The sequence below is a fragment of the Bos grunniens genome, chromosome 6, assembly GCF_055505025.1.
Source record: "Bos grunniens cultivar Pamir isolate PY7600 chromosome 6, Bosgru_T2T1.0, whole genome shotgun sequence".
NCBI lineage: Eukaryota > Metazoa > Chordata > Mammalia > Artiodactyla > Bovidae > Bos > Bos grunniens.
The window spans coordinates 109815981-109840435 of NC_141170.1; the positions used below are offsets into that span (position 1 = coordinate 109815981).

The 24455-nt window shown below is 36.1% G+C and overlaps 1 long non-coding RNA gene across 5 annotated transcripts in view; it reads right to left on the reverse strand.

Moving 5' to 3' along the window:
- LOC147371193 (uncharacterized) overlaps nucleotides 1-24455 on the reverse strand; it is a 200666-nt gene that overhangs the window by 95935 nt on the left and 80276 nt on the right. For 2 of the 5 annotated variants that reach the window (XR_015166288.1, XR_015166286.1), the window contains exons 2-3: nucleotides 7873-7990; nucleotides 5545-5685 (exon numbers count right to left, since the gene is read on the reverse strand). The exons of 2 other annotated variants lie outside the window; for them this stretch is intronic. This is a non-coding gene — a long non-coding RNA (uncharacterized LOC147371193). The remainder of the gene's footprint in view (nucleotides 1-5544; nucleotides 5686-7872; nucleotides 7991-24455) is intronic. One more of the 5 variants, XR_015166290.1, reaches the window with a different exon arrangement.

Consider the following 24455-nt stretch of genomic DNA (forward strand, 5'->3'; position numbering starts at 1 on the left):
GACATGTTAGAACAGACACCACAAATAAACAAAGATCATAATAAACTACGACAAGCAACTATATGCCAACAAAACGGACAACCTGGAAGAAATGGACACATTCTTAGAAAGGGACAACCTTTCAAGACTGAACCAAGAAGAAATAGAAAACATGAGTATACCAATCACAAGTAATGAAATTGAAACTCTGATTTAAGAACCTCAAACAAACAAAACTGATTCTTTGAGTTTTAATCTAAGCTGTATTTGACTAAGAATTCTAATAATTTCCTGAAGTTAACACCCAGAAATTGGTTTAATGATTATAACATGAAAAACACAACCCAATCTCTTAACACTTCTTTTGTGACCATTATTAATTCTTTGAAACCACAAGAAAACAGAAGATATGCATGAAATTTCCCTGGAGGAGGGCAGGGCAACCCACTCCACTCTTCTTGTCTGGAGAGTCCCCATGGACAAAGAAGCCTGGCAGGCTATAGTCCTTGGGGATGCAATGAGTTGGATGTGACTGAGCGTCTAAGCATAGCACAGCACAGCATTCATGAAATTTAAGAAAATAGAATAATTTCTTACAAAGACTAAACAGAAAGAATTGAATGTGCTACCATTTTCACTTGGCACATTCAACAATAACCAAGTCCTATTGAATGTAATCATCTCATTTCAAAAGGTACCTTGCTTTCCTGTAATACTGCAACACATTGCCTTCTGTATGTTTATTGTCTTTCAGGCACTATGCTTAGGGCTTTATGTGATTTCTGTGCTCCTTGGAATAGCGATCTAAGACAAGGACTACTAATGCAACCCCACTGGTAATGCTCTATAATGTTTGTAACGTTTCCATTTTACATATGAGAACAATAGGTCTTACATAAAATGTACATATTACCCAACATTACACAGCGAGGCACTGAGGTCTTACAGACTTACAGGATTGCTTTCTTTGTGAAAATATTTTCCTCCCAATATCCATTTATGTGTCCTTTAATTTCAGATCTGAGACCCAATTAAAAACAAAACAAAACAAAACAAAAACTGTTATTCCTTCATAAAGAAAATTATTAGATTATTAAATAAAGAAATACAACTTAAGTTGTATACAACTTAATAAGTACAAATACTAACTTAAACATGTCAAAAATATTGACCACATTCTTTTGAGAACAGGTATAACTGAAATGAAATCAAAAGAATTGATGCTTTTGAAATGTGGTGTTAGGGAAGACTCTTGAGAGTCCCTTGGACTGCAAGGAGATCCAACCAGTCCATTCTGAAGGAGATCAGCCCTGGGATTTCTTTGGAAGGAATGATGCTAAAGCTGAAACTCCAGTACTTTGGCCTCCTCATGGGAAGAGTTGACTCACTGGAAAAGACTCTGATGCTGGGAGGGATTGGGGGCAAGAGGAGAAGGGGACGACAGAGGATGAGATGGCTGGATGGCATCACTGACTGGATGGACGTGAGTCTCAGTGAACTGTGGGAGTTGGTGATGGACAGGGAGGCCTGGAGTGCTGCGATTCATGGGGTCACAAAGAGTCAGACACGAATGAGCGACTGATCTGATCTGATCTGATAACTGAAAGGGAAAAAAAAGGAGAATCCTATGCAATTCAATGATGGTGAGCCTAGATTTTGGAATTTGACTCATGATTTAATATTTTCTTGAAAATAATTACCTGTTCTGATTGTGCCAGACTTTTGAAAACTGACAAGTATATGACACAAATTTTTTTCAACAAATTAGCTTACTTTTCTTTTGTGATTTGAATATGTTCAGCAATGGCCACAGGACTGGAAAAGGTCAGTTTTCAGTCCAATCCCAAAGAAAGGCAATGCCAAAGAATGTTCAAGCTAACACACAACTGCATTTATTTCACATGCTAGCAAGGTAATTCTCAAAATCCTTCAAGCTAGGCTTCAACAATATGTGAACTGAAAACTTCTAGATGAACAAGCTGGATTTAGAAAAGACAGAGGAACCAGAGGTCAAATTGCCAACCTCTGTAGGATCATCAAAAAAGCAAGAGAGTTCCAGAAAAACATCTACTGGTTTATTGACTATGCTAAAGCTTTTGACCATGTGGATCACAAAAAACTGTGGAAAATTCTTAAAAGAGATGGGAATACCAAACCACCTGACCTGCCTCCTGAGAAATCTGTATGCAGGTCAAGAAGCAATGGTTAGAATTGGACATGGGACGATGGACTGTTTCCAAATTAGGAAAGGAGTACGTCAAGGCAGTATATTGTCACCCTGCTTATTTAACTTATATGCAGAGTACATCATGACAAATGCTGGGCTGGATGAAACACAAGCTGGAATCAAGATTTCTGGGAGAAATATCAATAACCTCAGATATGGAGATGGCAATACCCTTATGGCAGAAAGCAAAGAAGAACTAAAGAGCCTCTTGATGAAAGTGAAAAAGGAGAGTGAAAATGTTGACTTAAGGCTCAAGATTCAGAAAACTAAGATCATGGCATCTGCTCCCATCACTTCATGGCAAATAGATGGGGAAACAATGAAAACATAAAAAATACAGTGACAGACTTTATTTTCTTGGGCTCCAAAATCACTTCAGATGGTGACTGCAGCCATGAAATTAAAAGATTCTTGCTCCTTGGAAGTAAAGCTATGAATAACCTAGACAGTGTGTTAAAAAGCAGAGACACCACTTTGCTGACAAAGGTACAGATAGTCAAAACTACGTATCTCCAGTAGTCAGGTATGGATGTGAGAGCTGGACAATAAAAGAGATTGAGCACCAAAGCAATGATGTCTCTGAACTGTGGTGCTGGAGAAGACTCTTGAGAGTCCCTTGGACAGCAAGGATATCAAACCAGATAATCCTAAAGGAAGTCAACCCTAAATATTCATGGGAAGGTCTGATGCTTAAGCTGAAGTTCCAGTCCTTTGGCTACCTGATGGGAAGAGCCAACTCACTTGAAAAGACCCTGATGCTATGGAAAGACTGAAGGCAGGCCGAGAAGGGGATGACAGAGGACAGGATGCTTGGTTGGCATCACCAACTAATGGACATGAGTCTGAGCAGACTCTGGGAAATAGTGAAGGACAGGGAAGCCTGGTGTGCGAAATCCATGGGGTCATAAAGAGTCAGACACAACTGAGTGACTGAACAACAACAATATTTGAATATGTTATATGAAATAAGTATTGCAGAAGTATCAACAATATATTCATATTATATTCCACTTAAAAATATAAAATGATAAAATTATTTGATATGATGGTAGAAACAAGGTATAATACCCACATATATTTATTTCATTAGAAGGTTAGGTAGACAGAAACTACTTCTGCTGTTGCTGAGTCGCTTCAGTTCAGTTCAGTCGCTCAGTCATGTCTGACTCTTTGTGACCCCATGAACAGCAGCACGTCAGGCCTCCCTGTCCCTCCCTCACCAACTCCACGAGTTTACCCAAACCCATGTCCATCGAGTCGGTGATGCCATCCAACCATCTCATCCTCTGTCATCTCCTTCACCTCCCACCTTCAATCTTTTCCAGCATCAGGGTCTCTTCAAATGAGTCAGCTCTTTGCATCAGGTGGCCAAAGTATTAGAGTTTCAGCTTCAACTTCAGTCCTTCCAATCAGCTATGTCTAACTCTTTGTGACCCTCATGAACTGTAGCCTGCCAGGCTCCTCTGTCCATGGGATTCTTCAGGCAAGATTACTGGAGTGGATTACCATTTCCTTCTCCAGGGAATCTTCTTGACCCAGGGATTGAATCTACATCTCCTGCATTGCTGGTGGATTGCTTACCATGAGCCACTGGGGATCCCCAGACAGAAACTAACCAATAACAATTATTGCCATAGTAAAACAGTCCTGGAGTCTTTTCCACTACTGTAAAAGTCAGACACAACCTCTCTCTCTCACCTTTCCCCTTCTCTCCTTGAACATTACAAATTTGTTGTCCAGTAGTCAGACATAATTTCCAGACATTATTTGTCCCTTTCTCAAATCAGAGTATGTACTTCATTAGTGTATAACCTTGCATTTGATTACTTCAGGCGCTAGTTTGGATAACATGTCCTTAATAGGTAATGGGATCAGTCACAATAAGTTACATTTCTGCTCAATTTAAATACGCTTGTCTTTTCTAGTTTGGTTAACTGCCTAACATTTTGCAGCTACTAAACAAACTCTAATTAACATGAAATCTATAGTCAGAATCAGTTAGGCCTTTTTGAATCTAGATTGAGAGTGCTACAACATGAAGGTGTAATTTACTGCTCTTGATCAGCAATAAGATATAGAAAAGAATTTAAAGCTTTAGTAAAACTAAGATCTTAAAATACAGTCACGGGATTACTTTTTCACTGAAATATCTGAAATCAAATGAAGCAATACATTAATGGCTTGGTAATAGGTTTCTTTTTTAAAGTAATCAGTTTGTAATAAAGCAAATCCAGAGCATGAATTAAATTTCCTTTTATGTTTGCTCATAGAATATTTAAATGTAATGAAAAATAGTTAATTTTAATTTTATTATACATTTTTCCTTAGTGTCAAGATATTTCACTTTACTGTAATTTGTTTACTGATTTGTATCTACACCTTGATTGTGTCTTCTACATTCTTTTCATTTTTCTTAATTGTCCTTTCAGAGACAACTAAGATTTTGTGAAGGAGGGAAGTATTGCTGTTGATTTTAATTTTGCCTCAGTGTGACTGAGACAAAGATTAGAGTGGACATTCAGTGACTGCCACACCATTAACTGAGAAATAAGTAAGTATACTTATGTAAGTAAGGACACTGTTACTTGTAGTACAATAACACATAATAATGATAAGTAGTGTTGGACTTCTCACCTGAGTTAAAAAAATAAAAGAGTTATTCTCACCCATGTGCCCAAAGTGAAGACATCAAGGGTTATTCTCTATTTATATCCAACACTAAAACTCAAATGGACATGCATAGAATTCAATGAAATATCATCAATCAAACATACTTGGAATTAATGGCAAGGAAATTTGTTTTTAATCAATGAGAATACACTTTATTCATAGTTATAGGGAGCCATAAAAACCACATCATTATATTCAGGAGATGTTAAACTATTCCACAATAACTTAAAATGGGAAAGACTATTACCTCAAATTCCGTGATTTCTACTCCTAGCAGTCTACTTGTTAGCTCCTTAAAGTGGGAACTTCTATTTCACTTTCCCAATAAACAAAACACAATAAGAAACTAAGCTTAAGATGATCAGATTGGTGATAATTACAAGCCAATATTCCTGAAGAACACACATGCAAAAATTCTCAACAAAATATTCACAAACTGAATTCAACAATATAGTAAAAGTATCATACATCATCATCAAGTGAGATTTATTCCAAGGATGCAAGGTTGATTTGGCATCTGTGAATCTTTCAATGTGATATCCCACATTAAGAAAACAAACAATAAAAATGATATTATCATATCAATAGATCTCAGAAAGCATTTGACAAATTCAGTATCTATTTATGATAAAATAACACTCAACAAAGGAGATATCCAGCTTACATACCTCGGTATAATAAATGAAGTATATGACAAGCCACAGCTCTCATCACACTCAGTGGAGAAAATCTAACACTTTTCCTCAAACTCAGGAACAAGACAAGGATGTCTACTCTCATCACTTTCATTTGAAATAGTACTGGAACTCCTATTCAGAGAAAACAGACAAGAAAAAGAAACAAAATCCATCCCAAATGCAAAGGAAAAAAGTAAAACTGTCACTATTTTCAGATGCCAGTAGAACTGTCACTATTTTCAGATATTATATATAGAAAGCTGTACAGACTCTACCACAAACTGTTAGAAATAATAAATGTAGTCAAGTTACAAGATACAAAATCAGTATATAGAAAACTGTTGCATTTATATACAATGATAAATGAATTATCAGAAAGAGAAATTAATGGCATCAAAAAAGAATAAATTTAACCAAGGAGGTGAAAGACTTGTACACAGAGTATTATAAGACATTCATGAAGAAACTGAAGACCAACGAAATAAATAGAAAGATACCCATGGATTGAAAGAATTAACATTGTTAAAATGTCCATATCACCCAAAGCAAGCTACAAATTTAATTCAACCCATATTAAAATTTCAATGGCATTTCAATATAAAAGAATAAAAAATTCTAAAATTTGTATAAATAGAAAGACTCTGAATAGGCAAAACAATCTTAAGAAAGAAGAACCTGGAATCATCACATTCCCTGATTTCCAACTATATTACAATGCTACAGTAACCAAAACAGTATCTATGGCCATCAAAACAGACACACAGACTAATGGAAAGAATAGAGTCCAGAAATAAACCCTCACATCTATGACTAATTAATTTATGACAAAGGACAAGAGACGAAAGTAAATATAATAGAAGAAGACAGTACCTTCAACACATTGTCTTGAGAAAACTGTATAGCCAAATTCAAAGAAAGAAAAGAAACTGTACCATCTTACATTACATACAAAAAAACCCTCAAAATATAATAAAGACTTGAATGTAAGACCTGAAACTAAAAAACTCCTAACAGAAAATTAGGTGGTATTATTCTTCCCATTGGTCTTGGTAATGATTTTCTGAATTTCACACCAAAAGGAAAAATAAAGGAGTGAGACTACATCAAACTAAAAACCTTCTGCACAACAAAGGAATCATCAAGAAATGAAAAGTTAAACTGAACAGGAGAACTTGGATCTGAACTTTTTTTTTTTCAAAGAAACAATGCTCTACATTGCTAAATATCAGAGAAATGCAAATCAAAACCAGAATGATATAACACCACCTCACACATGTTAAAATGGTATTAATAAAAAGGCTAGAAGATACAAGTGTTGGTGAGGATGCAGAAAATGGGAAACTCATGCATGATTGATGGCAACATAAATTAGTGCAGCCACTATGTAGAAAACAATATGATGACTTAAAAAATTAAAAATAGAAGTACTATATGATTTAGCAATCCCATTTTCTGTGTATTTATTCAAAGAAAAAATATCACTAACTCAAAAAGTTATATGCAATCCCACGTTCACTTTAGCATTAGTTACAATAGTCAAGACATGGAAACTAAGTGTCCATGGGTGGATGAATGTGTTATGTGTGTGTATATACAACAGAATATTATTCAGCCATAAAAAGAAGAAAATATTGCTATATTGATATCACTGATGGATCTTGAGGACATGATGTTAGACAAAGCAAATTAGACAGAGAAAGACAAATATATACAATCTCACTTACAAAAGAAGCCAGTAAAAAAGAAAAAAAAAAATCATAGATATAGAGTACTGTATTTGCCAGTAGTGGGCTGGGTAGTGGGAGATAGGCAAAATGGTTGAATGGGATCAAAAAGTACAGACTTCTGGTTATGAAGTCATGGAGATGTAATGTATGGAAACTATAGTAAATAAAATAACACTCGTATATATGAAAGTTGCTAAGAGAATAAATCTTAAAACTTCTCTTGACAAGAAGTAAATTTTAAACCATGTATAGTGAGAGAGATTAACCAGACTTATTGAGTTGTTCATTTCACAATGTATAAAAATATCAAATCACTATGTTGTAAACATGAAACTAATATAAAAAAACATCATATGTCAATTACACTACATTTTTTAAGAAGACTTGTTTTAGCAGTTGTATTATTATATTACATAATAGTTGTGTAGAGCAATAGATAATACTCTTTATTTCTATAAAGTTAGTTATAAGATGCATTGTTTAGCTAAGATTAATGTGAAAATCAGATGTGGGTATATTGAATGTACTTAATGAAGAGCTGTACAAAAAAGATCTTCACGACCCAGATAATCACGATGGTGTGATCACTCACCTAGAGCCAGACATCCTGGAATGTAAAGGCAAGTGGACCTTAGAAAGCATCACTACGAACAAAGCTGGTGGAGGTGATGGAATTCCAGTTGAGCTATTTCAAATCCTGAAAGATGATCCTGTGAAAGTATTGCAGTCAATATGCTAGCAAATTTGGAAAACTCAGCAGTTGCCACAGGACTGGAAAGGGTCAGTTTTCATTCCAATCCCAAAGAAAGACAATGCCAAAGAATAATCAAACTACCGCACAATTGCACTCATTTCACATGCTAGTAAAGTAATGCTCAAAATTCTCCAGGCCAGGCTTCAGCAATACATGAACCATGAACTTCCAGATGTTCAAGCTGGTTTTAGAAAAGGCAGAGGAACCAGAGATCAAATTGCCAACATCTGCTGGATCATAGAAAAACCAAGAGAGTTCCAGAAAAATATCTATTTCTGCTTTATTGACTATGCCAAAGCCTTTGTGTAGATCATGATAAACTGTGGAAAATTCTGAAAGACATGGGTATACCAGACCACCTGACCTGTCTCTTGAGAAACTTATATGCAGGTCAGGAAGCAACAGTTAGAACAGGACATGGAACAACAGACTGGTTCCAAATAGGAAAAGGAGTACGTCAAGGCTGTATATTGTCACCCTGCTTATTTAATTTATATACAGAGTACATCATGAGAAATGTCAGGCTGGAAGAAGCACAAGCTGGAATCAAAATTGCCAGGAGAAATATCAATAACCTCAGATATGCAGATGACATCTCCCTTATGGCAGAAAGTGAAGAGGAACTCAAAAGCCTCTTGATGAAAGTCAAAGAAGAGAGTGAAAAAGTTGACTTAAAGCTCAACATTCAGAAAACTAAGATCATGGCACCTGTTCCCGTCACTTCATGGGAAATAGATGGGGAAACAGTGGAAACAGTGTCAGACTTTATTTTTTGGGGCTCCAAAATCACTGCAGAAGGTTACTGCAGCCATGAAATTAAAAGACGCTTACTCCTTGGAAGGAAAGTTATGACCAACCTAGACAGCATATTCAAAAGCAGAGACATTACTTTGTCAACAAAGGTCCATCTAGTCAAGGCTATGGTTTTCCAGTAGTCATGTATTGATGTGAGAGTTAGACTGTGAAGAAAGCTGAACACCAAAGAATTGATGCTTTTGAACTGTGGTGTTGGAGAAGACCCTTAAGAGTCCCTTGGACTGCAAGGAGATCCAACCAGTCCATCCTAAAGGAGATCAGTCCTTGGTGTTCATTGGAAGAACTGATGCTGAAACTGAAACTCCAGTACTTTGGCCACTTCATGCGAAGAGTTGACTCTTTGGAAAAGACCCTGATGCTGGGAAAGATTGAGGGCAGGAGAGGAAGGGGATGACAGAGAATGAATGGCTGGATGGCATCACCGACTCGATGGACGTGAGTTTGGGTAAACTCCAGGAGTTGGTGATGGACAGGGAGGCCTGGAATGCTGTGATTCATGGGGTCGCAAAGACTCAGACATAACTGAGTGACTGAACTACACTGAACTGAATGAAGAGTTAATACAATATAGAAACACAATGATTTACAACTTGTAAAAATGAAAGGAAATAGTAAAAACACCAATAGAATATTGCTATATGGAATGAAGGGAATAGAATAGAAAAGTCACAATAGCAACAAGACTTCCATGAAGGCAATTCTTTAAGTTTTACTATACAACTTATAAGTAGTTTAACATAATAAAATTAAGTTTAAAAATTAGCAATTAGATTTTTTTAATGCAAAGATACTATTGGGTTATCAGCAATAAATATTTCAAGTGAATTTAAGTTATAGTCATTTGATTCTACGTTCCTAACACTGGATATATAGAAATATAAAATATTCATACATATTAATATATACAAAAATATACTAATGGTTGTACTATATTCAGTTCAGTTCAGTCAGTTCAGTCGCTCAGTCATATCCAACTCTTTGTACTATATTAGAGTACAAAGAGTACTATATAGAGTACTGTATTAGTACTATATTAGAATAATCTAATATATAATTTAAATCATAAAATACTGATTCAGTAATTCTATTCTTATTAACAATATTGGTATACAAAATTTTATGTAAAATATAAAATACTGCTGATGCTATTGGGAACCAATATTTTCAACATTAGAACAAAGAAGTAGACATTTTTAAATGAAAAGGAATAAATAAAAATTGTGTTTCTAAATTCATTTTGGAAATATCAGTTAGAATTCATACTATTTTCCTCATAAAACTTTATAAAGAACTTAGGAACAATGATTTTGTAGCAGTAAAGATGTTCACAGCACCTATATGGTATCTGAATGTGCTTAAACATTAAAGTGTTTAGGGATTCTTGGAGAAATGATTAAATTCAGGACAAGGGTAGGAAAACACTACATATAACTCCTGGAACATCTTGTCATTCAAAAAGTAAATTCACTAAGACTTCTAGAGGCATGGGAATTAGAGGAATAGATGAAATAAGAATGTCTAGGGATCAATACATTACTCTGGGGTTAATTATCTCATTTTCTCCATGTTTCATTCAAATTTTCTAAAAAACTTGACAGAAAATACATTTCAATTATTGAAGCTTATAACCAATAAAACACCAAAATAATAATTATGTATATGAGTTTAACAAGAAGATTATATTTTAAAAGTAAATTGACTTTAGTAATGTACTCATTTTACACCACTTATAGTTGAATAAACTCTAAATAGTTTCATAGTTCATGGTCAGAAAATCCCATATTTATCTGACTGCATGACAATAAGATACATTTCCATACTATGCAAGAGTAGTGCCATTAACAATATAAGCATTTATAATAAGACACAACAAGCCTATTAGATACATTTTAAAATTTAACTAATTCTTCATAAACAAAGAAATAAAAATTGATCTTTTGAAACACAGTATAGTCCATACCTATGACCATCAATCACAACATGAAAATGTTAATTTTCTACATCTTATGAAATATCAAGAATTATTATAAATGAAGAAACGTTAATGCATACTTTGTATTGTGATATCTACTATCTGACTACAGTATTTCCCTAAATCATTGATGAATTTACCAATATAAATATTACACACAATATCAATTAAAAAACGGCTCAAGCTCTCTTTTTTGTTAGAATATGGATATAAGCATAGATAGTATTCTATCCATTTTGGTTTGAATAACAAACAGCTCTATGGTTATTAGAAGAGATCATAGTCATTCTGATTTTTAAGGAATAAAGTTAGTTGGAGCCTTGCATATTTTAAGCATTAAATTGTTATATACTCAGTATTGTTATTTCTAAGATACTTTAAAAAGAAAAAATTGTTCTTTCAATATACATACATCTAAGAGCCTGGAGAAATATCAATAACCTCAGATATGCAGATGACATCTCCCTTATGGCAGAAAGTGAGGAGGAACTCAAAAGCCTCTTGAAGAAAGTGAAAGTGGAGAGTGAAAAAGTTGGCTTAAAGCTCAACATTCAGAAAACGAAGATCATGGCATCCGGTCCCATCACTTCATGGGAAATAGATGGGGAAACAGTGGAAACAGTGTCAGACTTTATTTTTCTGGGCTCCAAAATCACTGCAGATGGTGACTGCAGCCATGAAATTAAAAGACGCTTACTCCTTGGAAGGAAAGTTATGACCAACCTAGATAGCATATTCAAAAGCAGAGACATTGCTTTGCCAATAAAGGTTCGTCTAGTCAAGGCTATGGTTTTTCCTGTGGTCATGTATGGATGTGAGAGTTGGACTGTGAAGAAGGCTGAGCACCGAAGAATTGATGCTTTTGAACTGTGGTGTTGGAGAAGACTGTTGAGAGTCCCTTGGACTGCAAGGAGATCCAACCAGTCCATTCTGAAGGAGATCAGCCCTGGGATTTCTTTGGAAGCAATGATGCTAAAGCTGAAACTCCAGTACTTTGGCCACTTCATGCGAAGACTTGACTCATTGGAAAAGACTGTGATTCTGGGAGGGATTGGGGACAGGAGGAGAAGGGGACGACAGAGGATGAGATGGCTGGATGGCATCACTGACTGGATGGACTTGAGTCTCAGTGAACTCCGGGAGCTGGTGATGGACAGGGAGGCCTGGCGTGCTGCGATTCATGGGGTCTCAAAGAGTCAGACACGACTGAGCGACTAATCTGATCTGAAGAGCCTGGGGTCCCAGAGATACAACTGCCTTCTTCGAATTGTTTTTCAGTTAAACCAATAAATGAACACTAGACTTTACTATTAAAAACCTGTGCCTTATCAACTTTCCAGAGGTCCTTAACACTGTTTTCTTCCCACACCGACTGCTGCCTGTGCGCCCCTCTTTCTCCCATCGCCTCAGAGCCAGAGTGGAAGATGCTGTGGTGAGGCGGGCGTGCCTCCTGGGGCCCAGAGGAGGGACGAGGGACACGGGGGCCCAGGTCTCCGCGAGCTCAGATCTAGGGCCTGAGATCGCCAGTTTAACCTGAATTCCGCCCCCAAAGGCTCTCTCCTGACCGCCCTCCGGCCCGGATTCCTGGTCGCAAGGAGGGGTCGGGCACAGAGCCTGGCAGCAGCCAGGGGCGGAAAGGGTGCTTGGAGCTTCCCCAACACCTCCTGGAACCCGCCTTTGCCCTTGGCTTCCGCTGCTTTATTCCACTTGCACGCTCTGAAACTGACTTCCGGAGTTATAGTGAATGATGACAATGTTTTTAATGATCTGAAAGTAAGGTAATCTACAAAAGAGATCAAAAAGAGAGAGAAAAAGAAAGCGGTTGTCTTCTGTGTAAGTGATGACAGAAGATAATTGTAGAGAAACCAAAGCAGATCACTGATACTGTAGAGGACTCCTACACCATCTTTTGGGAAGTTGCTACCTATGAAAGATTCCTGATAATGCTTTGTAAGATGCTATATACAAAACAGTCTAGGAAAGACCTAGTATTTATATTATGGGCTCCTGAAAGTGTATCTTTAAAAAATTATTTATGCTAGCTCCAAAGATGCCATTAAGACATAATTTACAGTTATTAAACGTGAGTGGCAAGTAAATGATTTCATGATAAAAAGGACAGGTTGACTCTAGAGAGAAATTGAGAGGTAATGTAACAGTAATGAAACAGACCGACAAAGGTCTGTCTAGTCAAAGCTATGGTTTTTCCAGTAGTCATGTATGGATGTGAGACTTGGACCATAAAGAAAGCTGAGCACAGAAAAATTAATACTTTTGAACTGTGGTGTTGGAGAAGACTCTTGAGAGTCCCTTGGACAGCAAGGAGAACAAACCAGTCAATTTTAAAGGAAATTGGTTTTTAGTATTCATTTTAAAGGAAATCAGTCCCTAATATTCATTGGAAGGACTGATGCTTAAGCTGAAGTTCCAATCCTTTGACCACTTGATGCAAAGCACTGACTCATTGGAAAATACCCTGATGCTGGGAAAGATTGAAGGCAGGAGAAGAGGACGACAGAGGATGAGATGGTTGGATGGCATCACGGACTCCATGGACATAAGTCTGAGCAATATCTGGGAGTTGGTGATGGACAGGGAAGCCTGGCTTGCTGCAGTCCATGGAGTCGCAAAGAGACAGACATGCTGAGTGACTGAACTGAACTTTCAGTCGCCCAGTCGTGTCTGACTCTCTGAGACCCCATGAATCGCAGCACACCAGGCCTCCCTGTCCATCACAAACTCCCAGAGTTCACTCAGACTCACGTCCATCGAGTCAGTGATGCCATCCAGCCATCTCATCCTCTGTCGTCCCCTTCTCCTCCTGCCCCCAATCCCTCCCAGAATCACAGTCTTTTCCAATGAGTCAAGTCTTCGCATGAGGTGGCCAAAGTACTGGAGTTTCAGCTTTAGCATCATTGCTTCCAAAGAAATCCCAGGGCTGATCTCCTTCAGAATGGACTGGTTGGATCTCCTTTCAGTCCAAGGGACTCCCAAGAGTCTTCTCCAACACCACAGTTCAAAAGCATCAATTCTTTGGTGCTCAGCTTTCTTCACAGTCCAACTCTCACATCCGTACGTGACCACTGGACAAACCATAGCCTTGACTAGATGGACCTTTGTTGGCAAAGTAATGTCTCTGCTTTTCAATATGCTATCTAGGTTGGTCATAACTTTTCTTCCAAGGATTATTTGTTAACTGAACTATAACAGAACTGTAACTTGAAATAGTTTCACCTGTAAAATGATAGTGAAGTGCCATCTGTATCTTGAGGAGCTTCCATTTCTCCAGCTCAGTCAACTGGAAAAATAGGTTTTTGAGTTTTTTTGGGTCCTTCCAACACAATGAATGAAGGAAATATTCATGTAAGCAGTCTATTAGAGATTGATGTTAAGCTGTCTAATACTGTTACTTTTATGCAGAACGTGAGGAATGCCTTCTCATCATATTTTAGCCAAAATAACTAGTTATATGCATCTCTTGTAGCAAGCACTACAGTGAAGATGACTGTCACTGTGGGTATCTTAGAATACTGCAAAGGGTTAAGCTACTTGAATGTCTTGAAAGTATTATTCACTGGTGCAATGGTAAACTTTATTCAATAGTATTTACAGTTGCACTTGATTGCAGTTTTGTGAGGCTCAAACATTCATACACCTCACTTGCCTTGGCAAGCATATTTTTGGTGATAATGGCAGCACAGATATAACACTAGGCATAGAACACACTTTTTTTTTTAATAAGTTTAACCCCCTACTCCAAAAGGAATGCCATTTCAGTTGTGTTAACTGTGTCATCAACATATCTTAGTATTCTTGGTGTTCGTTTCTGTTCCCTGAGTATCCTCTGAAAAAAAAAAAGCTGTTATTAATGTCTTTCTGTTTTCCACTGAGTATATACTACTGAATAAGTGTAGGAGTTTTATATTTATCATGTAAGTCTTGCAGTATAAAAGATATTTTGAATATCACTTATGATGACAATTTCTATATAAAAGTCTTAAGTGGAATATTGCTTTTGATAGGAAACTCCCCTTCCTTGCAAAAATAGCTATGTTGCTATAAAAATTGTGGCATATTATAGAACATTGCCTTGTTTTCCTTGGATATTTTGCAAAACAACATGTGAAACAACTCCTAGGGTAAATAGCTATTAATCCCTGAACTAGTTCATTTAAAAAAATTGTACAATATTCATGCATGATATTTTCCAGTTTGTTGGGTTAATTTGGTTTAAAAATATTCTATCCTAAAGTCAACTAATATCAAATATTAGTGTTATAGAGGGTACTTTTTACAAGCTTTACTTTATTTCCTTATGATGATCAGGAATTAGTATTTTTGCATTTTGACATAAATCATCTACAATATCTGATTTGTTATCTGGATTAATTAGTTATTTTAAAATTCACCTTTACATTGCTAGTAGTTGAGAGTCAGAAGCAGCAGGAAGCACTTAGTATTTGGTCATAATGAAAATAATTTGTAAAATATTGTCCTTAAAAAAATTTAATAGTACTTCTAATGTTTGTTCTTCAGTTTCCAAGTTGGGTCTGACTCTTTGTGACCCCATGGACTGCAGCATGCCAGGCTTCCCTGTCCCTTACTTCTCACAAATTGGAGAAAAAAAAATAGTTGATATAGCAGTCAAACACTAGTAGTGGGGTTTGTGCAGTCCAGATGGTTCTCCTTACAGAGAATCTAATCTGTTCAGTGAGAGCAGTTTGCTAGAGCTGTTTATGGCAAACACATGCTTTTGTAGCTTGCCATACTTATCCACAAATGGCAAAACTGGACTTGACTCTACTGATATGGAAAATGGGAATGCTAATAAGCAGTGGATTGTAGCTTAGAACTTAACCCTACAGCTCTGAAGAATGCTCTTATTAGAAAATAGAAAATGAAAAATCCTCCTGTTTTAATGTGTGGAAGTAATTTGAGTCTAGGTTTCCATTTAAATGGCTTGAGTTTTTTGGTTTTTTTTTTTTGCACTGAGGAGTTTTATCTCAGACTTCTAGCTATCCTTATGAATTATCCCGGACATTTTGATGCTTTTTGATAAGGTCAAACTCATAAGTAAAGCATGAGAATACTGACATATACTAAACCATATGGGTAACTCATGAAATTTTTCATTATTTTCCTCATTCTTCTAAAAAACAAGGGACTTTAAATAAGTTATGCAGTATCTTGTTTTTTAGCTAATTTCTCAAATTTCTTCTATGTCTCTAATTATAAAATAATTTCAGAGATTAAATATTGCTTTAAGCTGTGGTAATTTGATGTGTCAGATTGACACAATTGATACTAATATTAAGGTCATCTTTGAAATACATCTCTGTGCATAAAGCCAAAAATACTGATAATAAATGGTTCACATGTTACTTGAGATTAATTTGGTATTTGACATGATCATTTACTTTACAATAATTTACAATGAAACAAAGTCACAGTTAACTTTAACAGGCATATGGTGCTAATTAAGAAAATAGGACAATATTTTACTGCTAGCTTGCAAAATTACAAGTGTTTTTAAAAATAAAATACATGAAAATATTAAAAAACATTATTTGAGACAATTAAAATTATTTCAAAATAAAATCTTGTCACAAAACATCTAATTCATACATTTATTTTTAAGTTCCCTATGATCAAGGAGTTGATTTCGAAAAATAACCATACATAATTCTGGCCGCAGAGTATCTCAGCTATTACAGAGGCTGCCTCATCGTTCCTGGACACACAATCAGTGTCAGTGTCCAGTTTCCTCACAGTTCAGTGGGGCTATGTGCTGAGTCTATGCATGCCTTAAACATGCCTCTTAAACCACCTCTGGATGGGCTGTTGTTTCAGGGCAGCTCCCTGTGCAAAATCCCGAGGAATATCCTGACAAGTGTCCTGAGGAGTGCCTTGAGGAGTATCCTGAAAAGTCCCTTGAGGGAGGCCTGAAGGATGGAGAGTCACAGACAGGAATGATCTTGGAGGACCGAATCAGGTAAGTGATAGTCCTCAGGAGAAACTGGATGTGCGTCAGATCGTGATGTGAGCAAGAGAGAAGCCTGCCCTGTGTGCACCGTGATATGTGGGACCACCGACTAGAAAAGCTGGCACAGAGATCCAGCATGCTGAATAAACCAAACTTTATAAAAACCAGTGGTTCATTTTCCAGTGGTTCATTTTGTATGTATGTATGATTGTACTGCCTTTTAAAAGCACACTTTTAAAATATAATATTAATCCTTAAAGGAAAAAAGAAGAGTTTGAAAGAAATAGAATGTACCCAGAAATCATGAATGTGTAGAATAAGCATGTTATCTTTGCGGTCCCAACAATGATATAAAAATATGTATATATATAAATTAAATAAAAAACTTATTTCCTAGATAGATGGATGGTTAAAATATCTAGACCTGAGATACAGAATGTTTTGTGAGAGAAGGTATACAGTTTTATTATTTAGTATCTGTACTATTTCAAACAGAGCCAGCACATAATAGATGCTTAAAACATGTGAATAAACAAGTGAATAAAAGAAATTGGGTAATTTTTTGCATTCTTGATTTTTTACCTGGTACACTGGACAACTGAAACTCATCTTGATTTATTTAACAAAACGTAATTCTATCGTAGGTTAAAATTCCACTCACATTGAGGATATAAAATGGGAATAAAAAAGTAAAACAATGCTTTCAGAGGATAAAAACAAAATACCCTCCCCCAAAACCTCCAAGCAGCATTTCTCATTTTTATGTAAAAATTACTTTTGTGGGTAAGCAACCTAATGTTATTAAACCTCTCCTAAGCTATGGATTTTTAGTGAAAACAATGTCCTTCTATAGATTTTTCATACCAGACATTAATTTTCTTATGACTAACAAAATAACATGTCTTGTTTTCAGTTTAGCTCTTGTGATTAAATTCTGAATTTCTTCTTGAAACTGTTATTTTATAGTTATATTAGGCTTTGTGCAAAAGGAAATCTTCTGATTTTGAAGTGTGTGAATACTGCTATTTTAGGATTTTTGTTTTGTTTTGTTTTGCTGTGTTTTGGGGGGGAGTTTTGATAATGTTGTATAAAAAATAAAAAGGTCTACAGAAATTCCACAGCTTAATGTGAACTCCTATCTAGCCCATATATGTCTATGTTCAAGGTCATCTGTACCTCAGCTACAAAGTTATTCACATTCTCATTCTACATTATAAACTATGTTTTTTAATATCGACCTTCTTAAGCATTTTCTACTTACTATATAAACTAATTCTTTGACTGCTTTATCACCTATATTCCACAGTTCAAATGCTACAGGGAAAATTATTTTAAGGGACATAAGAGCAAATTTGAGGTGTTAGCTTTATTTTTTCTGAAGGTGCAGGCATTTTTGGCTATGTATACTACTCAGACTGAGAAGCAGCATAATGAAAGAAATTATTCAGGCAATTATTGAAAAGGGTTAGTGGTAAAATTGAGAGGAACCGTGTGCCTCTATACCCTCTACTGCCTGAAGGACAGAGATGAGGTGGTGCGGCTGAGCCTCAAGAAGCTGCTGAGGAACCCTGGGATCCCTTCAGGGAGACTATCAGAGTGAGGAACTATTAGTGAAGTAAGAATAGGATGGCTTTATGGGTTTTTCTCACCTGCACACAAAGTTTGTATCAAAAACCATCAGTCCATATAATCCTGGTTCACTGTCTGTAGTTTTTTTTGTTGTTGTTTGTTTTGTTTTTAAACAGATAATTAGAATATAGATTTCAGATGTCTAAAACAGCAATACAGCCTAACATAACAGCCATTAAACCCAGGATCTAGAAATATTTCACACCATTCTACATTTATCTTTCTAGAGAAGAACTGCAATATGTTACATAAAGCAAAACTAATATCTTATTGAAAAACCCAAACAAATTTTTTGGTCAACCCAATATTAAATGAGCTAGCAACAAATTCCTGAAGGATAGAAAGGAAAACAAAATAAAAAACAAAAGGGTTAAATTACATACAGAAAATGGAGAAAGCACAACTTGCTTCCTTAGTGATTAATTCAGTCAACCCTGTCAAATACATGTTATGACCCTCATTTCGCAAGGGAGGGAACCGAGGCAGAGATCACAAAATCACAGAACCAACTTTCCATTTTATCTCCACCAATTTCTTGTATTAATATTTTCTTTGTATCAACATTGTTGTATCCTTTTACCTTTGTTGGTACCCGCTAACAAGCTGTTTTCAGTTATGGGAAAGGTCTTTTAAAATAACATCCATCCATCTATCCAATCGTGCATTTATAGTAAGCAGAGTTTGTGAGAATGGGTGTGTAATATGTGCATTACATTTATTTTTAGTATGTGAATATAGCAGGCTGACTATCAGAACAGCGAAGGCATCCAAACAGAACAGGAGAGAGAATGGCCACTACACTTAGGAACCAATCACATACTACTAACGCAGATCATAGAACACACGAGTGTTTCCCAGGAAACAGATGTGGATCATGTTGGAGACAGAGTCAATCTAAAGGCTTTAAGTGAAATGGAGAGGGGGGACTCCAGCAGTGAGAAGTGGCGTATGCAGTGGAGATGTGGGGAGGCAGGCCTGCCTGAGGATGTTACTGCGAGAAGTCCTAGAGGGGTCCCTACAAGGACCACAAAAGCACTCAGTCTGCTCACAACCCTATCCATCATCAGTCACATCAGAATTTTCTATACTATCTTTGTAGTTCCTCTTATTTCCCCTGCCTGGATTCTACTCAGATTAAAAACAGTCATCTCCTTAGTAAGGGACGAGAAGAATGTAGAAAGGAAGCGGGCACCTTCTATACTCTTCCTCAGGAGGCGGGCAGCTGCCATCTACAGTTGAATGATGCCAACCACAGGTGGGGAAGTTGTTGGAATAAAAACATAGGAGCTAATATCTTGGACTGGACACTTTCAATTTCTGAGAGGAAGCTCTGTTTTAGGAGTTCAGTTATGTGCAGGAATGAACAGAAGTTTGTACTACTGGTATAGGAAAGGTATTTCTCATTGAATAAGTTTTAAATAGAGCAGTGAAAGAAAAGATGTTATCTCCAATGCTGTAGTTTGCCAACAAAGGTCCATCTAGTCAAAGCTATGGTTTTTCCAAAGGTCATGTATAGATGTGAGAGTTGAACTATAAAGAAGGCTGAGTGTGGAATAACTGATGTTTTTGAACTGTGGTGTTGGAGAAGACTCAAGAGTCCCTTGGACTGCAAGGAGAACCAATCAGTCCATCCTAAAGGAAATCAGTCCTGAATATTCATTGGAAGGACTGATGCTTGAGCTGAAACTCCAATACTTTGGCCACCTGATGCAAAAAACTGACGCCTTAGAAAAGACCCTGATGCTGGGAATGATTGAAGGCAGGAGAAGGGGATGACAGAAGATGAGATGGTTGGATGGCATCACCGACTCCATGGACGTAAGTTTGAGCAAGTTCCAGGAGTTGGTCATGGACAGGGCCGACTGGCATGCTGCAGTCCACTGGGTCAAAAAGAGTCACACATGACTGAGCGACTGAACTGATGTAGTTAGTCCACAAACTGCATGTTTACATATTTAATTGTATACAGTCCTTATTGTTGATAACACTGAATTTTCTTTTAAGAGGAAGATTATCTTACAGTGTGTATGTTTTATATTAATATTTTAGTTATACATTTCATGGTTTCACTTGAATTTTTCTGATTCTTACAACAGAATTAGATTTGTTTCATTCTTTTCAAGTTTTTTTCCTCAACTGCATCAAGATTTCACTTCTAGGCACCTAATAAGTAAAGCTACATCAATAGATTTGAAGGTATTTTTTTTTCTCTGCATTATGCCTAGGATATAAACTATTTCATACATTTGTTATCAACTGTACTTTATTTTCTCTTTATTTTGAAAAAAAGGAAGGAAAGGAGAGGGATATTTGTTACTTTATCTTTCATGCTGACTATTGATGACACTCCATTATTGTTTCACATGGACAGTACTTCATCAATATTAGTTCAAAACTACCCAAATATTTGTCTGCTTTTTTGGTCTTTGTTCTACTCTACATTCAGTGTTTGCCCTGGAATCATTTACATTCTGCCTGAAGACTTAGCTTTATTATTTAAGTACACATTTGCCAGTGACAAACTGTGTGTCAATTTTTAAATTTTAGGAATATTTAATTTCACCTTGCTTTTTGAAGGATATATGGTGTATGAATTCTAGGATAAAAATCTTTTTCTTTCTGCACTGCAGATACATCACTTAATTTTCTTCTGGCTTCCAGTTTTTGTCTATTGAAAAATTAGCTATCAGTTGTTTCTCATACACCTGCTGGTACTGGTTTGTATATTTTACAGTTAAAATACTACAGCTTTCATCCTGAGAGACCTGATACTCAGGGGACTTCCAGCAATGTTTAGAGAGACATTTTTGGTTTTTAGAGCAGGGGGTTGCTATTGGTAACAGAGAGCAGCCAACGATGCTGCTAAATATCACACAGAGCACTAGACACTGCCACACGACTAAATGTTTTCCAGCTCTAAACTATAAACCAGGGAAGTAGAAACACACTGTTATAGTAGTTACCACATATTCCTCAAATTATCTAGGTTATCTGAATAGCTGAAAGGGATAGGTGTTCAGAATAATGATTTGACTTACACACAACATGAAATGACTACAGTAAGTTTGCTGTATAATCATCATCTCATATAGATACAAAATAAACAGATGAGAACTCTTAGGACTTACTCTTAACAGCTTTCATACATAACATGTTACTTATATTTACCATGCTGTACATTAGATCCCTACTTCCTATTTATCTTATAACTGGAAGCTTGTACCATTTGACTGTCTTCATCCAATTCTCCTTCATCTTAACCCTTGCCTCTGGTAAGCAAAACCTGATCTCTTTTTAAATGGGTTTATATTTGAAGTACAATTGACCTAAAGTATTATGTTAGTTCCTGTTACACAATATAGTGATTTTTTTATACATCTCAAAACAATTATTATGATAATTCTAGTTACCATCTGTCACCACACAGACATTACATTATTATTGACTGTATTTCCCATACTGTACATATTATTGTCATGACATTTATTTTGTAACCAGAAGTTTGTCCCTCTTAATCTCCCTCACCTATTTCTCTCCTCCCCCTCTGGCAACCACTAAGGGGATTTTTATCTCTATTGTTTTGTTATGTCTGTTCATTTGCTTTGTGTTTTAGATTTCACATATAAGTGAAATCACATAGCACTTGTCCTTGTCTGACTCATTTCACATAATACCCTCTAGGTCCATCCATGTTGTCTCATTGGCAAAATTTCATTTTTTATGGCTGAGTAGTACACCATTGTGTGTGTGTGTGTGTGTGTACATATTCATATTGTCCATTCATGTATCTATGGTCACTTCAGTTGCTTCTATATCTTGGATATTGTAAATAATGCTGCAGTGAATATAGGGGTGCACTTTTCTAAATTTATGTTTGTTTTCTTCAGATAAATATGTAGGGGTGGCTTTGCTGGTTTGTATGGTTGTCATATTTTTAGTTTTTTGAGGAATACTCAATACTGTTTTTCATGGCGGCTGAATCAATTTACATTCCCATCAACAATGTACAAGGTTTCCCTTTTCTCCATGGCTTCGCCAACACTTGTTTTTTCTTATAAAAGCCATTCTGACGGGTATGAGGCTATATCTCATTATGGTTTTGATTTGCATTTCCTGGATAGTGATACTGACTATTTTTTATGTGTCTTAGCCATCTGTATGTCTTTGGGAAAATGTCTATTCAGATCTTCTGCCCAGTTTTAATTTTTCTATGTGTGTGTGTTGAGTTTTATGAGTTGTGTGTGTGTGTGCTTAGTCATTTGGTTGTGTCCGAATCTTTGCAACCCCATGAACTGTAGCCTGCTAGGCACCTCTGTCCATGGGGATTCTCCAGACAAGAATACTGGAGTGGATTTCCCTGCCCTCCTCCAGGGGATCTTAATTATGTTACATTTGTTTGCATTATCTTCAACTTCTTTCATCAGGGTCTTATAATTTTCTGAGTACAATTCTTTTAACTCCTTAGATTCATCTCAAGGTATTGAATTCTTTGATGTGATTTTAAAGTATCCAGGTAATTTTAAAAATAGGGTTTCAGTTAAGCAAGAGACCACCACTTCAAAAAATTCCATTATTTTCACTAGATGTATATTGCAAAAATAATTATATTTCTATTTTTTCTTCAAAAAATATGGAAATTTTATTTTTTATTTCATTAGTATATACAAAATAACTCCAATTGTACCTCTTGGGCCATAAACCAAAAAGTATTTACTGTCTTGTTCTCCACAGAAAATGTTTGCCAACCCCTGAAATACATAAAGAGGTCTGTTTCATAAGCTACTAAAAGTTTTCTAGGAAAGCTACATTTTCAAAAGTAACCATTTTCCTTCAAATAAAAATAACTTCCTTATGGAAAATATATAAATATAAATCAGTAGAACAGCAATGTGAATTGGAATTTTAAATAAGAAAGGATCCTAGATCTAAGCTAAGACAACATAGCCCATGAAGGTCCTTCACCATATTAATATGCAAGTTGCTAAAGCAAAGAAATTCAAGTCAGAGGTGTGAGTGAGTTAAAAGATGCAACTTATGTGGTTGACTTTCTAGTACTGAGACTTTAGATATACAGTCAAATTTGGAAGTAACAAAGAAGATTTTTTATAAACCAAAGGTTTGGGAGTCATTTTGGAAATATTGGGTTGGCCAAAATGTTCATTTGTAACACCTTATGAAATACCTGGAGAAGGCAATGGCACCCCACTCCAGTACTCTTGCCTGGAAAATCCCATGGACGGAGGACCCTGGTAGACTGCAGTTCATGGGGTCGCTAGGAGTCGGACACGACTGAGCGACTTCACTTTCACTTTTCACTTTCATGCATTGGAGAAGGAAATGGCAACCCATTCCAGTGTTCTTGCCTGGAGAATCCCAGGGACGGGGGAGCCTGGTGGGCTGCTGTCTATGGGGTCGAACAGAGTCGGACACGACTGAAGTGACTTAGTAGTAGTAGTAGTATGAAATACCTGAGCAAACTTTCTGGCCAGCCCAATATTTTACAATACCTTGAATTTGTTTATCTTTCCTATATCAAAATATTGCTATTATTTATATGCTTTCTACTCTGCAGATAGCATGAAAACACAATAATGCAAAATAAACATTTAACTCCTTTATAAGATAACGGTAACAACAATATCTAAGAAAATATCTGCTTTTTAAAACAGAATAAAGGCTAAGGCATGTTCCAAATTAAAGTTATTTTGAGTTAGCATACTACTTATTGAAAATATGTTTTAAAACTCAATTTTTTGTAAACTTGCTGACATCTTTGTCAGCTGAATCTCAACAAATGCCAACAACATACTTTTGCTGAACTGGCAGATATTATTTACAGTGTATATCACAGTTTAATAGGTGCTGCGTACAATGATCACTTCCTGGATATGTCAAAATTGTGACTTAATTATTTCCCTCTATAGTAATCATTAAAATCACATTAAACTTAGTATGAGATAGTCAAACCACTACCTGAAGATTTGCAATAATAATAAACACATTCAATTTTATCTCTTTTTA